General features: G+C 42.4%; 1 protein-coding gene and 1 pseudogene across 2 annotated transcripts in view; one reads left to right on the forward strand and one right to left on the reverse strand.

Moving 5' to 3' along the window:
• LOC124545215 (afadin) overlaps positions 1-24206 on the reverse strand; it is a 1085620-nt gene that overhangs the window by 603072 nt on the left and 458342 nt on the right. The gene's annotated exons all lie outside the window — the stretch shown is intronic.
• On the forward strand, positions 1999-2115 carry LOC124546333 (annotated as a pseudogene).

Raw genomic sequence — 24206 nt, forward strand, 5'->3', positions numbered from 1 at the left:
AATGTCTTTGAAGCTGCCAGATGAGTCGAAACGCTACTTTCCTTATTTTACATCCCTAACTCGTCTCAGGTCATATTCGCTTTTTTTGTGGTACGATGGAAGCCTTTTTCATTCTGGTTTCCGACTTTCACTCTATCACAGTTTTGATATTACACCACCATGGGATGGTAACGAATGTAGATTTTGTTGATTTGATAGTTGTTTTTATTGTCTTTCGAAGTACGTTGCTTGAGAAGCGTTGTTAGTCTGGCTTCTCTACGATTATCTGCCTAGTTTGGTTGAACCTGTCCGGTAAAGCGTACTGTGTCCTGAGTGTACTTAGGCCTCTCCACCACTTCATCCACATGTATGATAACATTGTTACGTAGACAAACTTACTACGAAGAGGTCACATTACGTGTCTGAGATTAATTAAAAACTTACTATATTGCAAGCCGAACGCTTTGCGCAATAAATAGTAAAGTGCCGAAAGCATATATCTAGTTATTATCTCTTACCTTAAAATTTTTGTCATTGTATATTTAAAGTATGCAATCATAAATACTGAAAATTAAGAAACCACCGCAAGGCAGACTCATTTGAGTAATTTTGGTGCGAAATGTTGCAACATCCGAATTAATTATAAATATGACAAGCTGAAATATATGCAAAACTGCAAAACGATATATGAACAGCAAAATACTATCAACTTCTCAATACCATACGAAAAATGACGAACTTAAGCTTTTTTAGTACGAAAATACATTTTCTACAAGACAGCACGGTGGTTTGTGAAGAAAACGCAGTAAAACATTTTCAGTAAGTTAGAAACAAGTCGGCCTTTTACTAAAAATAATTTTACAGCAATTTCGTGGTTAGTTTAATATTTCTGCGTAGTCGTTGATAAAACTTTTACATGCTCGATCACACTGTACACGCATTATTTCGTATGTCCAAGGATTTTTCAATGACTTGTAGCCACTGGTAAATAAAATCTTCACGGTATAAACGACGAAACGATAATCAACCGCAATAACAACTTTTAGACATAATTTCCAAATGCAACGCATTCCTACGAAACAGTTTCACGAGATTTTTGGCACGTAAAACCCGATGAGAGATTTTTGCGAAAGCTTTTTTATAAAAACAGTAGGAATACTTTTTAAATCGTCATCTATATCACTTCAAACAATTTCAGCACCTGCGATTCGCGTAGAATCGGATTTTATGTGCATTTTAGGTGCAGCTTTAGACCGCTGTATAGTGGCGACGGATAAAGCTTTTATAAAACAACATGGCGATCATTAATTACATGTATTGGTCTCCCTTTTTACAAAGTGTGAACCGATTCGCACACATTCGAAATAAAGAAATTTTCGATTTTAAAACAATGTATTTTTATTTATCTGACTCATTTTAAGACATATCCGCATATTCAATTCACGTAAGAACGAATTTTACACGCTACATGTAGCTCGACTTTTAAGGCATCGTTCCTCGCCAACAGACAAAGATTATTTTATAGAAAAATTTCGTTTTGACTTTATACTTCGTGCAAAATTTAAACCGATTGGTAGTAGTTTAAAGTACAGAACTGGCGCGCTTCAAAAACCACCTAGAGAAACGTGTTTTTTGCCCGTAAAATCCGAAAGAAGCAATAATTTTCAGACGGTTAAAACTTATCTTAGATCAAAGCCCGACACACTAGTGGGCCAAATCTAAACCATTAGTCTCGCTCCAGTTCGGTGTTATTTAAGGGTGACTGTTTTTGCACGTAAAATACGAACAGTGCACATACAAATGGTGCCATTAGCTGGGCATTAATTTTGAGTCCAGTTGAAATCTTTGGAGAAGGAATTAATCGATTCGAACAATTTACCTGGGCGGCAGGCCCGGTTCGTCGTTCAGACCTTGTTTAACATACTGTGACGTAGCCTGGTTAAGATATATGCTTGAGAAACTATACAAGCGGCTTCTGGTCCGGGATAAACCAAAAACCTTTACCTCACCTTCTTATCTGGCAACGGCCTTGCCGCAGTGGATACACCGGTTCCCGTGAGATCACCGAAGTTAAGCGCTGTCGGGCGTGGCCGGCACTTGGATGGCTGACCATCCAGCTGCCATGTGCTGTTGCCATTTTTCGGGGTGCACTCAGCCTCGTGATGCCAACTGAGAAGCTACTCGACCGAATGGTAGCGGCTCCGGTCAAAGAAAACCATCATGACGACCGGGAGTGCGGTGTGCTGACCCCACGCCCCTCCTATCCGCATCCTCCTCTGAGGATGACACGGCGGTCGGATGGTCCCGATGGGCCACTTGTGGCCTGAAGACGGAGCACCATGTTCCCCTTCCCCTCCACACCGCTATTCTGCCAGCAGTCTTTTTAATGCATACTTTGTACACAGCTTCCGCGTTGTAACGATAAAAATGTATGCACGTATGTAGCTCCCTAACCACTGGGCCTATGTCAACCAAACTCGGTACATATTTCACTTACTGCCTGGAATGAATCGCTGTGGGGTAACAACCCCTACCTACCAAAGTGGCGGGGTGGGGGTGGAAATGAAGCCTAGTCCACGATGCGCGAATACCCAGTAGTTGAGAATGAGAGCAAGTGGTGACTTACAACAAACTTTACACAGAATTTCAAACTTTTGCGAAACTTTTCTCGCTGAAATCCCCAACAAAATTGTAAGACGTGTATATTTCTATTGTTTATTGTCAAATCACAATTTATGAAAGATGTTTATATTTTATTAATAGGATTAATTAGGAATAATTAATATTTGTCATGTTGGAAATAATTGTGGTAGCAGGGAATGTCTGCACCAAAGTATTGTTGATACAATTTTAAAAAGGGCGGGAGAAACCGCGTACGGATACATTATAAGAAAAGAGCGGGAAAGACCGCGCATTGATATATTTTGTAATGGTAGCAGGGATTGTCTGCACCAGAAAGCATTGTTGGCAGGAGAAACCGCACTTTAGCGTTCCTAGGAAGTAGTGATGGGCTAAACTGCGATTTTCCGATATCAGTGATTTCTGTGAATGCTACTTTTCAGTATCTGTTATTCTTAACTGTGATTTGTCGCAGTTAAGGAACATAGGTCGTGTATCCCTCCGCCACTGCTATTTCTGCGATTTCTGCTACTTCTGCGATTTCTGCGACTTCTGCGATTTCTGTGACTTCTGCTACTTCTGCGATTTCTGTGATTCCTGCGATTTCTGCGACTTACCACCGTATGAAAAAGTTACATCTGTCAACACAGAAAACTGCATCTCAACAAACCTGTCATTGGCAAGTATGTTTTACGTTTTTTCTTCCGTTGGCTTTAATTTTGTATTAAAGAAACAACTGTGAAAATATTAATAGTGTAATTAATATGTAAGTAGCCGTACAGTACCGTAATAGTTCATATTTAGAAAATGAATTCTAACATATTGTTATGTTCACAGGTACCTGAACTACATTTCAGTCACTCAGTAAAGTGATAACTCAAAATATCATTGTCAACAGATCTGAAGAAATTGCCACTGCGTCTTTAGACCGTTTTCGTCAGACAAGAGGTTAGTTTCTAAGCGTTTCGATGGACTTAATTACTTCAGTGAGATCGTTCTTGCAAATGTGATATTCATTATAGCAAATATTAGCAATCTACTCTGTCAATTATATTGCTAGTAATTAATGACAGCAAAAATTGTTTCATAATCCTTGTGTTTTTGCAGACACAGTTCTGACTCTGATTACTGGTTGCTGTACGTATCTATTGTCGGAACAAAAGTGAGGCATTCATATGACTGTTTTCATTTCTCTACACTTATACAGATGTCTGAGTTCTGCTGTGTTAACATTGCAAAGTCCTGTAGGCATGTGGAGTATTAACCAAAACTGTCATATTGGAAGCAGAATCAAACACATTTGTTACGTTACTTGATATTTTCAGGAGAAAAAGGCAATGTTGCTTCTTATTAATATAATACATTCAGAGTCACAGCAGTATTTGACCAACCATAACTGATGCTGAATGTGCATGTCGTCACATAATATGAAGGGCTTATTTCAATAGTGGTACAAGTCCATTACCTCCACTTTTCGTCTATAATGCTTCTGAAATTAGTGATCCAAACAAACATAAATAAAGGTTCATCTCTAGCAAGAAGCCATATGCTTGAATATTTCTGGTATCTCAACTGCAGGTTTTTCAGCGCTCATTTAACTTTACGACTCTGTATCTCAAAATGAACAAAAATGGACTTGTACCACTATTGAAATAAGCCCTTCATATGCACACACAGCACATCGATCTCGTGAGGCACAAGGCTCTCATAACGAAGTACGTACGTCGGTCAACAGATGACACTAGGAAAAGTATGTTAACTGCGCTTTTTAGTTGCTACTTGCGACTCTTAGTTGCGACTTGTCACTGAAATCGCAGAAAGCAGTGCTAAATTCGACCAATAGATGGCTCACGTCTTTGAATGTGAAATACTACTTGCGACTGCTAACTGTGACTGAAATCGCAGTTAAATTCTGTAAAGTTGCTACTGTGATATCTATGACTTCTCAGTCACTGTGATTTCTAACAGATACGCGATTTCCTGCCCACCACTTGTAGGAAGTCAGTAGTAAGCGAGAAGTGAAGCGAGTCGGTAGCAGGTCTGAAGCGAGAGGTTGAGAGGAGCGGTGTGCCTGCCAGCCACAAGCTATGATTTACAAGAGATTATATACGGATGTACAGAGACATCAGCTAACAATTATAATAAGAGGAACTAATATTATTGATTTTTTGAGAAACTCAAGACTACTGAAGGTGTGTTTGCGCATTGCTAGTTGTAAGATTATTGTAAAAAATAAGTCCCATTTGAACGTTTGTAAAATCATTTCATTCAGAATATAATTAACTTTTGCCAGCAATATTGCATTTATAATTATAATCAATCCCAAAAACCATCAACGTAAAGCTTTGCAAAATTTTATTGTTGTCAAGAAAAAGTTTAACTATGAATTACGTAATTTCAGTCAAATTAATTATAGAATAATGTCAGCTTTGCTATTAAAGAATAACGTCAGCTTTGGTAATAAATACAGCCACTTAATATGAAAGCCCACCACCAGCTAATGGAGTATAGTAAAACAGTAAGTATATTCATGTCGCAGTTCGATGTAGCAGTCAGATGGCGATCCAGTAACAGTAAAAAAGGTAAGGAACAGTTTTGGGTTATTGCAGATAACGACTGAGGGCCACGACGACGACGCATTCTATGTTTCGTCGAAATAATCAGAAAATCACTTTTAACAAGCAGCAATTAAATTTGTATGCGAAGATAGAGAAAGAGAATAAATTTCAAAGGGAAGATTTCACTTGTTATTATTAAGCAAGAGATAGAAATCCTAAGGAAAAGTTTCATAGGTTATTGTAGAAGGAAAAGTTGGCGTAACACAGAGAGATGTAGAGGAGACGGGAAGGTTTCAAAATGAAGAGACAAAGGAAAATGAATAATTTATTAAGAGCGGTCCAAATAACGTACCAGGAAACTAAATGGTTGTAAGTACCAATAAGATAGCACCACGTTTTATCTGTGATAAAAGAAGTACAGAATTAAAGCAGTAATGTTTTAAACTGTGGAGCTACAGTCAACAAATACCATTTAGTATTCCTTTTAATGATTTTAACAACAGCCCTATAAAATTAAATTTTTTAGAAAAACCCTTTATGGTACTGACTTCTGTTTCATACACAACTCCTTCTCGGGATCGGATGTTGCAAAGTTTGCTGTGGCACTCCCTGTACTGTAGAGAAAGAAATGGCTTTTCATGGAACTTTTCGGACACACATTGTTTTGTCGGTTCACGTCTCCAGTTCCTTTGTCTTTCCTTCTCCCTCTCTTTAACCAAATTATTTCCTTCCAGTACCAAGATATTTAATTAATACAAATCTGAATACCCACAAATTGAGTATCGACTAAATGACGCACTGCAGTTGAAACGCGTATAGGAGTCACTTTCCTCCTGCCTTTAAGTAACACTAGTTGTTTTCATTTTCTCCCCTCGCATTCGTTGTGTGTGAACGCAGGGAAAGACGTAAGAATTTGCAATCCGGAGGCGCTGAACAACTATAATACGTAGCTTACTAGAAACAGCACTAGACGAATAAAAGACGGAGAAAGGCAGATTCTTATCCGATAATCCGGCTGCTACGTTCGTGGCTTCAGCTCATTAACACCGCCATTAAAACTTCCGTTGATCGCAACGGCACACTCCTGGTTTTCGCCAGCATTAAAGTTAACACTGGCAGAACTGGAGTTAGCACCTTTTTTTCTCTTCGTCTCTTATTTTTAATTGGAGAATAAAACGAATATTGGAATAGTCCGGAGCTTTTTGCCACTAACTGCCGTTTTCAAAAAGCAAATCCGTTACGGTGTGCAAATAGCTCTGGTGACCTCGTTACGTCTTGCAAGAAGCGGCCTGGCCAGAAAAATGTTGTCTGCGATAACAGAGAATCCCTAATGGTGTGCATCATTAGCGTTTCAGCTGCTGAAGAACGTCTCCCAACAGCAAAAGCCTATCTATCGCTGGACTCTTTTTGCGTTCCAAAGCTGTGGGCTTTCTGAAGACGGCGGCTGTTCAAAGCTGCAAGCTGTTCGCCGCATTACCTGCAAACGCCGTGATAAATACAGTCCGTTCGATGTATTCTCCAGACAATACCACTCAGCTCATCATTAAAGAATTATGAATACCACTTAAATGAAATACTTATAAAAGTGTGAAAAAACAGCAATATAAACATAAAATCATGCATAAGTTAAGCATTTCCTACACCGTTAAAGCCAGCCGAATCTATGGACTTTTCAATAAAGTAAGCTCTTGATTACCAGGATGAGGATTCTCGCTGCATAGCTGTATACGTTTTCGAAAAATTAAAAACACAGCCTGAAGTATTCTGTTGTAAAGAGAACGAACATTCGTGAGAAGATACACTAATATGCAAGTGACTTGCGTTTTAGCGCGGGGTATTAAGGACACCAAATGCTTTGGTCTGTTGTGACATTTATGCAGGACAAGAAATTAAATGATGTTACGGCATTATTGGACGGGGCTGTTCTGCCTATCTGACACCACATCGGCGACTTGTCCGTCTTTGTGGTGAACACGAACACCCAGTCCCTGAGCGAAGAGCCGGCCGCGGTGGTCTAGCGGTTCTGGCGCTGCAGTCCGGAACCGCGGGACTGCTACGGTCGCAGGTTCGAATCCTGCCTCGGGCATGGGTGTGTGTGATGTCCTTAGGTTAGTTAGGTTTAAGTAGTTCTAAGTTCTAGGGGAGTTATGACCTAAGATGTTGAGTCCCATAGTGCTCAGAGCCATTTGAACCTGAGCGAAGAACATCTCCTACCCGGCAACGAATCGAACCTGGGATATCGTGTTCCAGAGGCAGCGATGCTAACCCCTAGACCACAAACTGCAGTCTATGCAGGGCAAAATTCTTATGACTGCATCGATGGTTTGTCTTCCGAATAATCTGAATTGCTGTCTTGAAAAAAAAAGTTAATGAAAGACAGAAACAGAATCGAAAGTGAAGGGCGGGTCATAGAAAATATCGGCGGTAGATTGTGGTTAGGACTGTAACTTAATCGCAGTTAGCGTCACGTCTTAAAGTATAGTAAATGTGGTAGAATGATATCACAACATTATTCTGTATGATTTTGTAGTCTGGAGTACAGTACTTAGAATCTTGAAAGTACAGATGCACAAGAGTGTGGTGACGAATATAGAGTTGTAAGACAATGCACCTCATGTGTACTGCTGTTTACCCGCACTCCATTAGAAAGTACCTTATCTATTTCTTTAAACTCAGTACCGCCATTAGACTTGTTTATTTGCAGTGCTACATTTACACTTACGCAATCATGAATTCGGCTTCAAAGTGCCATTATCGAGTGTTTTAAGTGGCATTGTATAACACTTTATAGTGTCACTTTGAAGCCGAAATCATGATAGTGTAAGTGTAAATGTAACACTGCAAATAAACAACAGTCGGTACTGACTTTAAAGAAATATATTTTGACTGTGGCCCCGCATTATGAAAAAATTGTTACCGTATCTATGCTTGTCTTTGATTATAGCTCGGCTGCGGGTCAACGGAGCAGGCGCCGAGCGGCAAGTGACTGTTTGGTGTAGAGGCTTTGCAAGGAGCTGCATGACGGTTCTTTCTTAGCAGGTGTTTACTATTGCGGTTTGGAGTATATTACAAGATGCGCAGCTGATTGCCGTTGGGGCGACTATGCAGCGCCCCGTGACAAACGCCAAATAACAAGTAGTTCTAATCAAGGAATAATTCATCTTGCCTTCGCGCATGTTATTCAGATACAGATTCACAAGAAAATACGCGCACTATGAGCGCGTAGACGGCATGCACAAGAGAAGGCTGGTTCTGCAGGTCGGGCCGGTATCCCCTTGAGGCGTGTTACAAGCCGTGCGCAGTTCTTGCGGTTTGCGCTCCCCATTATGGGAGCGCCGCACACTTGACGGCTCATTAACCCGGCCCCGTCCCCAGAGCGCCACGCACTCCCCCTGGCGCCGTACACGGATTGCGTTAGTTTAATGCGCGAGGGGATGAAAGCGGCCAAACCGAATTCTGTCAGCCAACAGGCACCGGACGGCGGGAGAAGCGACCGATGGGCAGCATCCGACGCCAGAGCTGCACACCTACTCATTTCTGCCACACTCGCTACACACTTGTGGAACTATTGTCACTAACGGGTCTGTCGGGAAAAAACTGATGCTGTTCCTGGAAGTTCCAATGTTGAAATACAGGGTGTCTAAAAATAAATATACGCGTTTTAAGGCTTTGTAGCACATATTACATTCACCTTACATACATCAAATGAAAGAGAAACACAGACAGACAATTTTTCTTACAATTATTCAGTGTGAACACCGATCACAGATCGAGTCGATAGGTGAGCTGTTCCGAAACCTTGATCATTGTGTCGGGAGTAACTGTTGCAATAACATCAAGGTAAGAAACATCAGTTCCAGTTGATTCACCGAAAAAGAAAGACCCATAAACTTTCCGCGGGGATATTTCTTGGGGTTAAGCGTGAAAGACTCGCACTCGTTCGACACGTTTTTCAGCCACTCTTTGTCATTCCATACTCTTTCCATTGCGCACAGGTAAACAAACAAAACTATTTAAGTTGCTCTTTGGGTTGGGTTGTTTTGGGGAAGGAGACCAGACATCGAGGTCATCGGTCTCATCGGATTAGGGAAGGATGGGGAAGGAAGTCGGCCGTGCCCTTTGAAAGGAACCATCCCGGCATTTGCCTGAAGCGATTTAGGGAAATCACGGAAAACCTAAATCAGGATGGCCGGACGCGGGATTGAACCGTCGTCCTCCCGAATGCGAGTCCAGTGACGAACCACTGCGCCACCTCGCTCGGTAGGTAGGGAAGGAAGTCTGCAGTGCCCTTTAAGGAATCATCCCGGCATTTGCCTGAAGCGGTTTAGGGAAATCACAGAAAACCTAAATCAGGATGGCCAGAGTTGCTCTTTCATTTGGTGCATTATTTACAATTGTTAAGTTGAAAGTAATAAATGCTACAACGCCTTCAAAACGGTATGCTTATTTTGAAACACCCTATACTATTTAACCTACGTGTGCTCTACCTACATCTTCATATACGAGGGGACTTCAAAAAGTGAATTACACATTATTATGGTAGTCCAAGTAACTTTTATTAAATGCTGCATTACGCGTCAAAGTGACAGAGGCATGAGCCAATTCCTCAACGTAGTCATCCACTCTATGTAAACAACCATCAGGACGTTCTTACAAATCGTTAAATTCTTGGACGGCAGAAACCGGTTCCTTGGTTACGGAGTTATTCGAAAACCGCTACCTGAATGTCCTCAACAGCGGAAACTCTACGACTGCTGCGAATCAGTGGCTCGGTTCCTGGACACTCGTCTGTAGTCCATGTCGATTGCCTCACTTCTCGGACAGCCGTGCAACCTTGCTCAAATTGTGGTACTGTTTCACAACTGCTGTAAGCCACATCGCATTACATCCACGTATATAAAATCCGTCCACGAACCCTGGCAGGCCCACCGGTACCGACCGACCACCGCGTCATTCACTGCCATCGGCGCCGTTGGATGCGGCATGGAGGTGGCTGGGATCAGCACTCTACCACCGTTGTCAGTTTTCGTGACCTTAGCCGCCAGTACTTGGTCAAGTAAGTAGCTCCTGAATTGGCGTAAACAGGCTGAGTGCACCCTATTCCTGGCCTCTCATCAAGGTAATTTCCCGGCTTCACATAGAGTACAACCTGGGTCCTCCGTCAGAATTGCACTATGAAGCTGTATGCAATTTAGACGTTTTTCCCACATCAATCGTTCTGTCCCACGTACTTCAGCTCTGGAGTATGTTTCCAGTTTCCGCACCATTTCACTGGCACACTGCGATGAAACTGCCATCTGTAGTGTAACAGAACACACACTGCAGGAAATCCAGAACATGTACTTTCTTCTTGCTGTATAATGGTCTTAGGGTGGGATGACGTGTGTAAATTTTTTAACTCCCCTCGTATTATCCGCAAAAGCACTGTACAGGGCATGGCGAAGAGTGCTTCGTACCAGTATTGCAGGCTTCCTTTCCTATTCGCTGCAAAAGTTAAACGGAACATATACGCAACCCAACTTTGTTTCAGGAGCATTAAATCGAAAACCTATCACGGTAAGGCAAAAAGTGTTGCTGTGTACGTCATACTATTAACAGACTGTGCTGCAACTGAGGCAGTCACAGACGCACACGTAATTAAAATTATAAATATGGGGAAAAATCGAATATACTTACCTGGAGGAGAGGGGGAACCTAAACCAATACTCTCGTATTACAGATTTGTATACAAACACATCAGAAGCCTTCGTAGTCCCTCAGCTCGCGGGGATTTCCAGAATTGCTGTTATGCCATCTCTTGCTATTGTATCGAGGTAATAAGAGATAAGATTCAGATATTTTTATCCATGGATTTTAATGTACTGGTAACAATCTTGTAGATACCTGTTAAGGTACCAGAGTAACTTAACCTGAAATAATTTCTTTGTTTCATTAAGCAGTCTTTATGCCACGTATCATATTTCGTATATGGTTTTTTTTTTCCCTGACTCAACAGCAAAGAAGGCAAGAGCTGACAAGTGTATTACCGAACTGCCAGATTAATTTTAACACCAATTTTATTCGCAAAAGAAGGGAAAAACTGGCAGAGGACGACTTTAGAGAAGATCGGTTTGTGTTACAGAGAAATGTAGGAACATGCGAGGCAATAGAGAAACTAAAACTTATCTTACAAGATCGACTGAGCAAACTTATATTTACAGTAGTTGAAGAGTTAGAGAAAGCTTATGACAATGTTGGCAAGAATATATTCTTCGAAATTCTGTACGTAGCAGGGATATACAGGAAACGAAACGTTATGTGCAATTTATACACAAACCACACTGCATTTATGCAAGGGAAGCAGTAATTGGGAAGGGAGAGCAAACAATAAAGAAAATCAAGGAAAACCATGAAAAGGGACTAAGTTTCAGGAGAAGAAATAATAATTTTTAAGTTTGCAGACGACATCATAATTCTGTCCCAAATGACAAAGAACTTCGCACAGCTGTTGGAGGGAATGGACAGCGTCTTGAAAGGATGAACTTCAACAAAACAAAACGAGGGTAATGGAATGCAGCCGAACTGGATCAGGCGCTGATGAGGGAATTATGTTTGGAAATGACACTAAAAGTAGGCTGTGAGCTTTGCTACTTGGCCTGCAAAATAACTGATCATATCAAAGGAAATGAGGATATAAAATTAAAAATGGCAGTAGCAAGGAAAGTGATCTGGCTTTTCTAAAACGAGAAATTAGTTCAGATCGAATATAAATGTAAGTGTTCGTAAGTATTTTCTGAAGGTATCTATCTGTCTGGAGTTTATATATGTGAAACGTCGGCGAGAGCCTGCTCGGACAATAAAGGAATATAAGCTTTTGGAATGTTGTGGTCCAAAAGAATGCTAAAGATTATATGTGCAGATTGAATAACTAATTAAGAGATACTGAATAGAATTGTGGAGAAAAGATGTTTATGGTACACTCTGAATAAAAGAAGGGATCGCTTGATAGTATCTACCTGTATACTTTCCAGTTCACAATTAAGTGTCTGGCAAAGGGTTCATCGAACCACCTTCAAGCTATTTCTCTACCGTTCCAGTTTCGAACGGACGCGGGAGAAACGAGCACTTAGATCTTCCGGTGTGAGCCCTGACTTCTCCACTTTTATCATGACGAGCATTTCTCCGTATACAGGAGGCGCCAACAAAATATTTTTCTATCGGATGAGGAAGTTGGTGTTTGACATTTCTTGAGGACATACTACCGCAACGAAAAACGCCTTTGTTTTAATGATTGCCACTCTAATTCAGTTATCATGTCCGTGGGACACACTTCGCGATAATACGAAACGCACTTCGCTTCTTTAAAGTTCTTCGATGTCCGCCGTCAATCCCATCTGATGCGGATTCCACACCGCACAGCAGTTCTCCAGAATAGTGAGGACAAGCGTGGTGTAAGAAGTATCTTTAGCAGACCTGTCGCGCTTTCTCAGTGTTCGGCCAATAAATCGCAGTCTTTGGTTTGCTTTCCCCAAAACGTTATCTGTGTATTCATTCCAATTTCAGTTATTCGTAGTTTAAATACCTACATATTTGTGTGACTTTACAGCCTTTGGATTTGAGTGATCTATAGTGTAACAGGTTACTTTCAGTACTCATGTGGATGACTTCTCACCTTACATCATTTAGCGTCAACTGCCACTTTTCGCACCATACATACGACCGAGGATCTCTTTGGGTCTTCTACCTGATTTAGAAATAGAGCTTTGTTGTGGAAACTGCTAAAAGCATCTCGCATTGGAGTTCATGCTGAATTCCGAGCTTCTGTAAAACTTCGCCAATCTTAGGTATATTTACCTCTCAATTGCCGTCGATAATATTTCTTTAAATTTAAACACATCTGTCCTACGATTACAAAGTCAGATTGGAAGGAGTGGGGCCTCTCTTTTAGGAAGGCGGCACGCGATAGTATAAATCGCGAGGCATCAGTTTGGTCCAATGAAGGAAGCGTAAGGGGTGCAAATTGCCGAGCCATACTAAAGCTTCGTTAAGCAAGCATATTAAAATGGATTTAAGTTGCAGTAATTATGTAGAGGATGGAGTAGCGAGCAGAACACCATCAAACTAGTCTTTCGAGAGACGACGAGGACAGCGACAGCAAGAGGAAAAGCAGCGAAAAAGGCGAAAATGAGCAAATATTCCTCATAGGAACTCCACACAATCTAAGTGCATGTTTGCACAAAATTTTTGACCACGTATGCTTCTCAAGGTTGCAGCTACATAAGTGATCGACGCAGTCACCGGCACAGAACGGAGCACCCACAACAAATGATGATGCCCAAGTAGGTGTTTTAGCTGCTGTCGCGGCTAATCCGCACATCAGTAGCAGACAATTTGCGCGAGAATCGGGAATCTCAAAAACGTCGGTGTTGAGAATGCTACATCAACATCGACTGCACCCGTACCATATTTCTATGCACCAGGAACTGCATGGCGACGACTTTGAACGTCGTGTACAGTTATGCCACTGGGCACAAGGGAAATTACGGGACGATGACAGATTTTTTTTTTGCACGCGTTCTATTTAGCGACGAAGCGTCATTCACGAACAGCGGTAACGTAAACCGGCATAATATGCACTACTGGGCAACGGAAAACCCACGATGGCTGCGACAAGTGGAACATCAGTGGCCCTGGCGGGTTAGTGTACGGTGCGGCATTATGGGAGGAAGGATAATTGGCCCCCATTGTATCGATGGAAATCTAAATGGTGCAATGATGCTCATTTCCTACGCAATGTTCTACGGATGTTACTACAAGATGTTTCACTGCATGACAAAATGGCGATGTACTTCCAACATGATGGTTGTCCGGCACATAGCTCGCGTGCGGTTGAAGAGGTATTGAATAGCATATTTCATGATAGGCGGGTTGGGCGTCAGAGCACCATACCACGGCCCGCACGTTCACCGGATCTGACGTCCCCGGATTTCTTTCTGTGGGGAAAGTTGAAAGATATTTGCTATCGTGATTCACTGACAACGCCTGACAACATGAGTCAGCGCATTGTCAATGCACGTGCGAACGTTACGGAAGGCGAACTACTCGCTGTTGAGAGAATGTCGTTACATGTATTGCCATATGCATTGAGGTTGACGGACATCATTTTGAGCATTTATTGCATTAATGTGGTACTTACAGGTAATCACGCTGTAACAGCAAGCGTTCTCAGAAATGATAAGTTCACAAAGGTACATGTATCACATGGGAACAACCGAAATAAAATGTTCAAACGTACCTACGTTCTGTATTTTAATTTTAAAAACCTACCTGTTACCAACTGTTCGTCTAAAATCGTGAGACGTATGTTTGTGACTATTACAGCGCCATCTATCACAAAGCGAAAAAAGTGGTCCAAGTAAAACATTCACATTTCTTTACGTACTACAACAATATGCAATAAAAAATGGGGTTCCTATTTAAAAAAAACGCTGTTGATATCCGTTTGACCAATGGCAGCGTCATCTAGCGGGCCAACCATAGCGCCATCTGGTTTCCCCCATCAAGCTTTGTAGTTCTTCGTTTGACGCTTATTTCGTGACATATTTGGCCCGGTCACGATCAATGGACCACCCTGTATTGAGACGGCAGCGCGGCATTGTCGGGACGTGGAGGCTGGGGTCACGTGCCTGGCCGTGTTCCATGTCCCTGTGCCACAGCTGTGGAGCAGAGGTCCGCGACCCCACGGCGCAGCGCCAATTACTGCCGTCTGGCCGACAATTGGGCCACGAGGACAGACCACGGCAGCCCGCGTCATAACACAGCGGCACTGCGCGCTCACGCCGCTTTCTGCATCTGCGACTGCATCTCGCCAAGATCCCTGAAGAAGGGTTTGCACCTGTGCAACATTCCGTGCGCACTAGGGCCATGCGGCTGTTGCAACAGGAGGCGGGAAGTCACGTATGTCTGTGATTTCTGGGTACAGTCCGCCGGGCGCAGGCTCGTGTCTTCCCAACCAAGACGGGGAAACACGTCCAAAGGTCGTGCGCCTGTCCGCGGTTCTCTCCGTTTTAAATTTTTGGACAACATAGTTGTATGGAGATAAACAGCGATTAATTTACTTATAATCAATTATTCAAAATGCCAGTCACAATCGCATTATTTATTTTGCCGCCAACCGGTTTCAACCCGCTATGGGGTCATCTTCAGGGCAATTTACACCATTTGGTCGCTCGCTGGAGTCCTCACCCTGCCTGTGCACGGTTGTTAACTACGCACAGTTGAAACCGGTTGGCGGCAAAATAAATAATGCCACTGTGACTGTCAATCTGTATAACTGATTCTCCGTTTTAACCTTCATTTTATTATTTCTCACTTTTAAAATAAACTATGTGATCAAAAGGATTCGGACACCGCAAAAACATACGTTTTTCATATTAGGTGCATTGTCCTGCCACCTACTGCCAGGTAGTCCATATCAGCGACCTCAGTAGTCATTAGACATCGTGAGAGAGCAGATTGGGGCGCTCCGCGGAATTCACGGACTTCGAGCGTGTCAGGTGATTGGGTGTCATTTGTGTCATACGTCTGTCCGCGAGATTTCCACACTCCTAAACATCCCTAGGTCCACTGTTTCCGATGTGATAGTGAAGTGGAAACGTGAAGGGACACGTACAGCACAAAAGTGTACAGGCTGACCTCGTCTGTTGACTGACAAGATACCGCACACAGTTGAAGAGGGTCGTAATGTGTAATAGGCAGACATCTATCCAGACCATCACACAGGAATTCCAAACTGCATCAGGATCCACTGCAAGTACTATTACAGTTAAGCGGGAGGTGAGAAAACTCGGATTTCAAGGTCGAGCGACTGCTCATAAGCCACACATCACGCCGGTAAATGCCAAACAACGCCTCGCTTGGTGTAAGGAGCGTAAACATTGGACGATTGAACAGTGGAAAAACGTTGTGTGGAGTGACGAATCACGGTGCACAATGTGGCGATCCGATGGCATGGTGTGGGTATGGTGAATGCCCGATGAACGTCATCTGCCAGCGTGTGCAGTGCCAACAGCAAAATTCGGAGGCGATGGTGTTTGATGTGGTTGTGTTTTTCACGGAGCGGGCTTGCACACCTTGTTGTTTTGCGTGAGGCTATCACAGCAGAGGCCTACATTGATGTTTTAAGCACCTTCTTGCTTCCCAATGTCGAAGAACAATTCGGGGGTGGCAGTTGCGTCTTTCAACACGATTAAGCACCTATTTGAGTGCTTATGCGACATTAACATCCATGTAATTGACTGGCCTGCACAGAGTCGTGACCTGAATCCTATAGTAAACCTTTGGGATGTTCTGGAACGCCGACTTCATGCCAGGCCTCACCGACCGTCATCGATACCACTCCTCAGTGCAGCACTCCGCGAAGAATGGGCTGTCATTCCCCAAGAAATCTTCCAGCACCTGATTGAACGTTTGCCTGCGAGAGTGGAAGCTGTCATCAAGGCTACGGATGGGCCAACATCGTATTGAATTCCAGCATTGCCGATGGAGGGCGCCACGAACTTGTAAGCCATTTCCACTTAGGTGTCCGGATACTTTTGATCACATAGTGTATGTGTGACGACGAATCGCTCTTAAGGGATGGGTAATCATTCTAGCGACGACATGGGCCGCAAATTATGAAATCTACTGACATAAACGACTTTGACGACGGAAATATTATTATTACCCAGAGCCTGTGAACTGTCCAAACACTGGTAACTTGCATAGGTGCTGATAACCGCGCAGTTGAGCGCCCCACAAACGAAATATCATCATTACCATCATCGTCATCATCATCATCATCATCATCACCATCATCATCATCATAGCCGATGAACGAGTCTCTCGGAAACTGCGTAGCTGATCAAATGTTCACGCGCTACTGTAGTGAGCATCTACGGCAAATGGTAGAACGACAGTGAAACTGCCACTGGGGGATAAGTGGTTGGACGTCCACGACTCTTCACAGAACGTGGTATTCGGAGTCTTGCCTGCCCTGTAAAGCAGGATAAGAGGAGATTTGTGGCAACTCTGTCGAAAGAGCACAATGCTGGTGCATGAGTAAGTGTCACGGAGCACACCGTTCATCATACACTGGGGCCAGCAGCAGACGACCCCACGTGTTGACCTAATGACATCGTCAATTACGATCGCAGTGGCAACGGAATCGTCGAGATTGGACTGCATATCATTGGAAATGTGTCGCCTCGTCGGTGAATCACGTTTTTGCTACACCAAGTCGATGGTCATCTCCACAGTCGCTGTCATCCACGCGAACGGGGTTCGAAATGTCTACCGCGCCAAGGACGCAGGCTGGTGGGAGTAGCATTATGCTATGGGAGACATTCTGCTGCACTCGCACGGCACCTGTGGCAAAGTCGAAGACTCGCTGACGTTGTGGACTACCTGCGCCTCTTTATGCTTGACGTCTTCCCCGCCCGCGATGTCATCTTCCAGCAGAATAATTGTCCGTATCTCAAAGACAGAACCGTGCTGCAATGGTTTGAGGGGCATGATAGTGTACTCATGCTGATGGCTTGGCCATGAAATTCGCTGGATGTCAATCTAAACGAACCCATTTGGGTAGCTATCAGGCGCCGTCACGCATACACAAATCAGCGGCCCGCTATTTAAGATTTGTACGTGGACATCTGATGCGACATACCTCCAAAACCTAAAATGTTTCAAATGGTTCTAAGCACTATGGGACTTAACATCTGAGGTCATTAAGTCCCCTAGACTTAGAAATTACTTAAACCTGACTAGCCTAGGGACATCACACACATCAATGCCCGAGGCAGGATGCGAACCGGCGATCGTACCAGCAGCGCGGTTCCGGACTAAAGCGCCTAGAACCGCTCGGCCACAACGGCCGGCTCCAAATCCCACCGACAAACTGTCGAATCGATGATACGCACAATCGGTGAGGTACTGTATTCCAAAGATTGACAAACAAGTAATTAAGCAGTTGGCTCGTTAGTGTATTTGGTCTTACAGCCCTCACCATACTACATGTAACAGAGGGTGGGTCTAAGAGAGCTCACTGCTCCGGGGAAGTTGGGTTACCTCGTAAAAAAGTGCGACTATGTCAAGATGGTTTGACTGAAATGTCTCTGGATCTGCGAAGTAAGTCGAAAAGGTAGTTCTCTTCTTCTACATCCCTAACTCTGCCCAGGACATACACACCTTTTTTGTGTTGCGATACGAGCATCTTTCATCATGTTTCCTAGTTTATACTGTACCATAATTTTAACGTATGACAGCCATATCTTGGTAACCGCTGTAGATTGTTGTTGACTCAGGCGACGACTGATCCAGAATAGGTCTTTTTATGGTCTTTTGAATAATGTTGCTTATATCCTGACAACTGATGAAGATTTCACAAAACAACAGGACGGTCATTAATGACATATGCTACGGTCGCAGGTTCGAATCCTGCCTGGGGCATGGATGTGTGTGATGTCCTTAGGTTAGTCGGGTTTAAGTAGTTCTAAGTCTAGGGGACTGATGACCTCAGATGTTGAGTCCCATAGTGCTTAGAGCCGTTTGAACCATTAATGACATATATTTTTCGACCTTACAAAATTTGAACAGATTCACTCAAGTGTGAAACATAAAAATAGCGCGCTTCAGAAAATTTTCCAGTGAAACAAGTTTTTCGCATGTACAATCCAAACGCCGCGTGGGATTAGCCGAGCGGTCTGAGGCGCTGCAGTCATGGACTGTGCTGCTGATCCTGGCGGCGGTTCGAGTCATCCCTCGGGCATGGGTGTGTGTGTTTGTCCTTAGGATAATTTAGATTAAGTAGTGTGTAAGCTTAGGGACTGATGACCTTAGCAGTTAAGTCCCATAAGATTTCACACACATTTGAACATCTGAACAAAATCCAAACGATAGAAGTTTTTTTGAAACCGTTAAAACTTATCTTAGACCAAGGTCCAACACACCAGTAGACCAAATCTGAACTATCAATCTCCCTCTAGTCCGGATTTATTTAAGGGTAACTGCTTTTGCACATAAAATCCGAACGGTGCATATACTAGTGGTGCCATTAGCTGGGAATTAATTTCAGCCCAATTTAAATATTTTGCAAAAGGAATTAATCGATTCGCATAATTCTCGTGGGCGCTAGGTCCAGTTCGTCAGTCAAACCTTGCTTAATATATTGTAAAATGGCTACAGCAAGATAGGTGTTCGAATGGCTATACAAAATGCCGCTGATCCGGGCAAAACAAAAACTTTCAACCCCACATTTCTATCTCAAATATTAACCGAGCACAATGACCCCCCGCCCCCCCCCCCCAAAAAAAAGCTCGATTCTGCGCGCGGTCTTATATTTACAAGGAAGAGCTCAATCATTTAAAAATACATCTGAGATCTGCAGCCAGCAGTTTGAAGATCACTGCTTTAGGGGATCGAACACCAGTCGGTGCTGAATGGCATAAAATTTTTTTGCCGCTACTCATCGAGTAAACAAGGAAAAAACAACAGAAGACGTCGTATCATTCTTCGTGATGACGCTGCCAGCCGTCATACAGCACTTCAAACAACTGAAGAATGGAAATGTCAAGCGCTGTAAGTGCCGGACCACACATTTGGCAGGAGAACGAAAAAGCAATGAATCCCTTTTTGTACATAACTTATTTGTATCAGTTAAAATGAAAAAAATAGTCTGACAGCACTGAATTATGTTGCTCACCTCATCGCTGGAAAAAAAGGAGCGGGACAATAAATAATTTACTAGGAACTTTCTACTTGCAAACGGGAAACTTTTTGTTTCTTGTGCCGTTAGTACTGAGTATACCAATACCGAACTACAGCAGTAAGGTTTCAACTTGTGGACCTGTGATCAACAGGAACCATTTCCTCATCACTTTCAAATTTTTACGAAGGACTAACAAAATTAAAATAAAAAAATCTTTCAGTATTCATTTTAATTTCTTTCTGGAGAACTCAGTGTGCTGTTGAAGAAGAAATGGCGTGCCGTAACTTTTCCACACACTTTTTTTCTGTTCTCTTCTCCTTTTTTTTACAACTGTTGAAACCTAAATTACATACTTCCATTACAAAGACGTTCTACTGATACAAACAAAAGCTTACTTGTTTTCTTATGATACAAACCGAGCATGAAGTAAATGGAGTCCTTGATGCATGGCACTTGGAAATCCAAAGGAAAGCATGCTTGCCACTAAAGCCATGTCTCACCTAGTAATGAATGTTTGAAAAATATTTCTTCATGATTTGACACCTGCATCTGAGTACTGAGAAGACAACAGTACTGAAAACACGTTTGGAAAAAAAACTGGCACTTACGGTCATTTCCACTCTCCAATTAATTATCTGACGAAGAGAAGCAAGTAATTAATGCTCCATTCCCCATATTCACCTTATTAATAGTTTCACCACTTATATTTGTCCCCAACTGACAAACAAAAAATTTGTGGATACAAATTTCCTGCACTTCAAAAACGTTTTCGAGGCACCAAATCAGAGGGGTAATAATTTTCCGAGAATGGGTTTGAATGCACGCAAAAGAATTATAAATTTTGAAGTCAAATGTTTTAAGAAAGAATCTCATGAATGGCAATAAAAAGTTTTTTTCCACTGTTTTTGAAAAAGACTCAAAAGTGGGCCACCGTATTCCCTGTACCAGAAATGAAACAAAAACATCAAAGTTCAGACGCGCAAAGCGCAGGCTATGTCCCTGAACAAGCAGAGAGCTGAAATATGTTCCTTACCCGTCTGAGTACAGCTGGCGGCAAAACTCATATGGCTTTTGAAGTTTCCGACCACGCTGTATACGTACAGGTACAATTAACGCACAGATTTTGGCACAAGTTAGCTTTTCGCAGCTACCCCACCAGTAATGAGATGGTGTATATTAGCTTTCATCCTTTAACTGTCGGTTTCCGGCTGCATTAACCAACAGTTGACCTGTGACCTTTGAAGCAGCACTGTCGCGGACAACATAGGGGAACGACGTATATTATTCAGCTCCCGCAAAATGGGACAAGTTCGCATTCTAAAGGTTACGGTAAATAATTCTTGGCAGAACACGCCGTCTGCCCTTCCTCCTCATAGGTTGCGATTCTCGTCTGGAATATTAAGGTTGCAGGTGAATGCTGGCAGATAATTATACAGCAGGAACACACAGCCAGCATGAACTGTCAAATCATATTTAGCTCCACCATGAGTAATGACGTCAACTGAAATTGTACTCCAATGAGAAAAGGGCAGGAAACGATACATAACCATACGCTTTCTGTTTAAGACTATGAGGACAGCTAATACGGACGTTAATACGGACTGTGTTCGCCCTACGCATTTGTGACGGGTTGAACTCTGCTGGGATCATTTTCAATGAGGCGTCTGACTGTCTGTGGAGGAATGAGGCCAGTCTTCCTGAAGAGCCGAAACAGAGAAGGCAGTGACGCTGGAGTCTGCAGCAAAGTTGACGTTCTCGCCCATCTCCAAACGCGTTCCGCTGGGTTCAGGTCGACGACACTCTGGGCAGGCCAGTCCACTCTGCTTTATGGGAGCGTCCATTCTCATGCTGGTACAAACAACCGTCGTCTCCGAGCTGTTCCTCTACTGTACACAGTGCACAACGTTGTAAAATGTGTTCATACCCTTCCGCATTTAGCGTTTTCCTAAGGCGACATTGTACGCAAAATTCGCTGAAATTTGACATTTTCTGTTTTATACTCCATAATATACTTAAGACTTCCCTGAACATTTCAGTATATAATACATTAAAATCAGACAATTGTGCGACCTTCAAATAATATTTTGAATGTTGACGTGTGACTGTCAAATTGCTTTCTATACGTAAATAAAATGACTAAGCGTAAAAGTAACTTCAAGAAACGCAAATTAGGGGGTAACAGATATGTGAGACCTTTCTTTCATCGAATATCAACCGATGAAAAGCCATGTCATGCTTTGTGTCCACCTCCACCAAAACGCTTTGTGTAAATATAGGCAAGCTGAATTTTCTGGCACCCTGCATGAATTTACATGTAAACATTCTCTTCCTTTGGCAGTAATAGAGGCAATCAAACCTATTTACAGATATTTGGCAAATCCTGAGCTACTAAAAGAAGTGTTTACATGGGAAGACCCAGAATGTGAATGAGTCCTTCAATAATGTTGTGTGGTGCCGTGTGCCTAAAAATGTATTTGTTGGCCTTATAACTCTGAAGTTAGCAATGTCTGACGCTGTAATAACTTTTAATGATGGGAAATATATGAAAGACTTACGGTTCTGGAGAAGTTAGGGGTAAGATTTGGGCAGAACACAGCTAAAGGACCGCGGGAACTGGATGAGCCTGTGTACGTGAAGCAGTTAGCTGCTCGGCAAATGACAAAAGAAGCAAGAAAGAAAAGGAGGAGGCTGTTGTGACACTGAAGACGACACAGACTATGGGCCAGGGCAATTCTAGTGCATAAAAGACGCAGAAATGTAAGGCTGTATAAGAATTTGTAATAAAAAAGTTTTAAGCCTCAATATCTCTGAACTACATTTCTTTGCAATAAACGACCCGTTTTCTAAAAAAAGTGCTCTTGGTAAAGACATGAAATTTTCACAGCATGTTAAGTGTGAGATTCAACACATATGGAACTAGAATAACTAAAATATACTGAGTTGTTGTGTTTTTATGTTCACTTATTTGCAAAATTCTTTAAAAAAATAGTGTTTGAAAAAAAAAAACATGCCCCACAATACAATTTTCATAATTATTCTAGTTCAGTGTATCTAGAAAGGTGCATTCAATAATTATGAAAAATTTTGTTGGTGTCTTAAAAAGTTTCCAAGATAATGGGTCAAAAAATTCGATAACTTAGCACTGGCGGCAGAGGATGTATAATGTCCCCTTAAGTGCTGCAACCTCTTACTGCACTTAAGAAGATGCCAAATGCAGAAGGATACATTTGTCTCGTGTAAAAACAAGTCACATGACACTTACATTTCAGATCTGTATGGTTTTAACATATACATTATTGTGCATCACTGGAGCCGACACTGTGTCATACTTATGACGATTAAGTTACCATTGTCTATTTTATCATAAATCTTTATCACTATTTTTACTGTTTCTTATTTCTTGTTCATTTATTTTGCCTACGAACCATTGACTTGTTGCCTAAAACGTCACATGTTGTTACATGTATGGGCCTTATACAGCGTAACGGCCTACCATAGTGGTTTATACTCTTATTATCCTTGTAAATGGAGCAGTTTTAAGCGCTCGGACAAGTCAGTACAGATTTTCTGTGTCTTCGCTAATAACGACGTCAGTTTATTTGCTTGTACACCGTTAGCGCCTCTAGACGTCCGGTGTGGTCCCGCCACTCGGTCGTGGTGGGTGTTTTACCATGCGGCTGCCCGACGGCAGACAGTGTAAGTACACAGTTCTGTTTTTCGTTTCTTTCTCCCTCGCCCTGCCCGCCCGAATGTTACATTTTTAGGTCCGTTTGACTATTAGACCCTCTCCTTTTTTTCTAGTTCCGACAACATGCAATGATTTGGAGCCTTTGCACGGACTGGCCCCACCACATGTTCTGTGTTACCAAACACAGTGAGTCGCCTTGTGTAAGTTGCCTGCTCTTTACTCTTATAGATACGTTGCGTTACATCCCTCCCCCGCTGTCCTTATGTTACAGTTTCACTCACCTGAAGAGGGGTTTCCAAGATCCGGTCGTGGTTTGAATAAATAATTACTACAACTGAAGCGAATCAGTTTAAATTAATTAATCCACAGGAGCACATTAAATGTCATATAGAAAATATGGTGGAGTTTAAGACGGAATTAAAGAACTTTCCATCCAGCGTTTCCCTCCATTCCAGCGAAGAGTGTCTTCATAGAAGCTCTTAAATTTAATATTTTAGATTATTTCATGATTAGGGTCAGCACTATTACAGAGTAATTTCACTGTATCGCACATAAAATACGGATTTTTTACTTTTTCCACATCCCATAGACTAATCTCTATGGGATCCATGAATTACTACCAATGAAATGTAAGAAGTGA

This window comes from Schistocerca americana, chromosome 8 (assembly GCF_021461395.2).
Source record: "Schistocerca americana isolate TAMUIC-IGC-003095 chromosome 8, iqSchAmer2.1, whole genome shotgun sequence".
Lineage (NCBI taxonomy): Eukaryota > Metazoa > Arthropoda > Insecta > Orthoptera > Acrididae > Schistocerca > Schistocerca americana.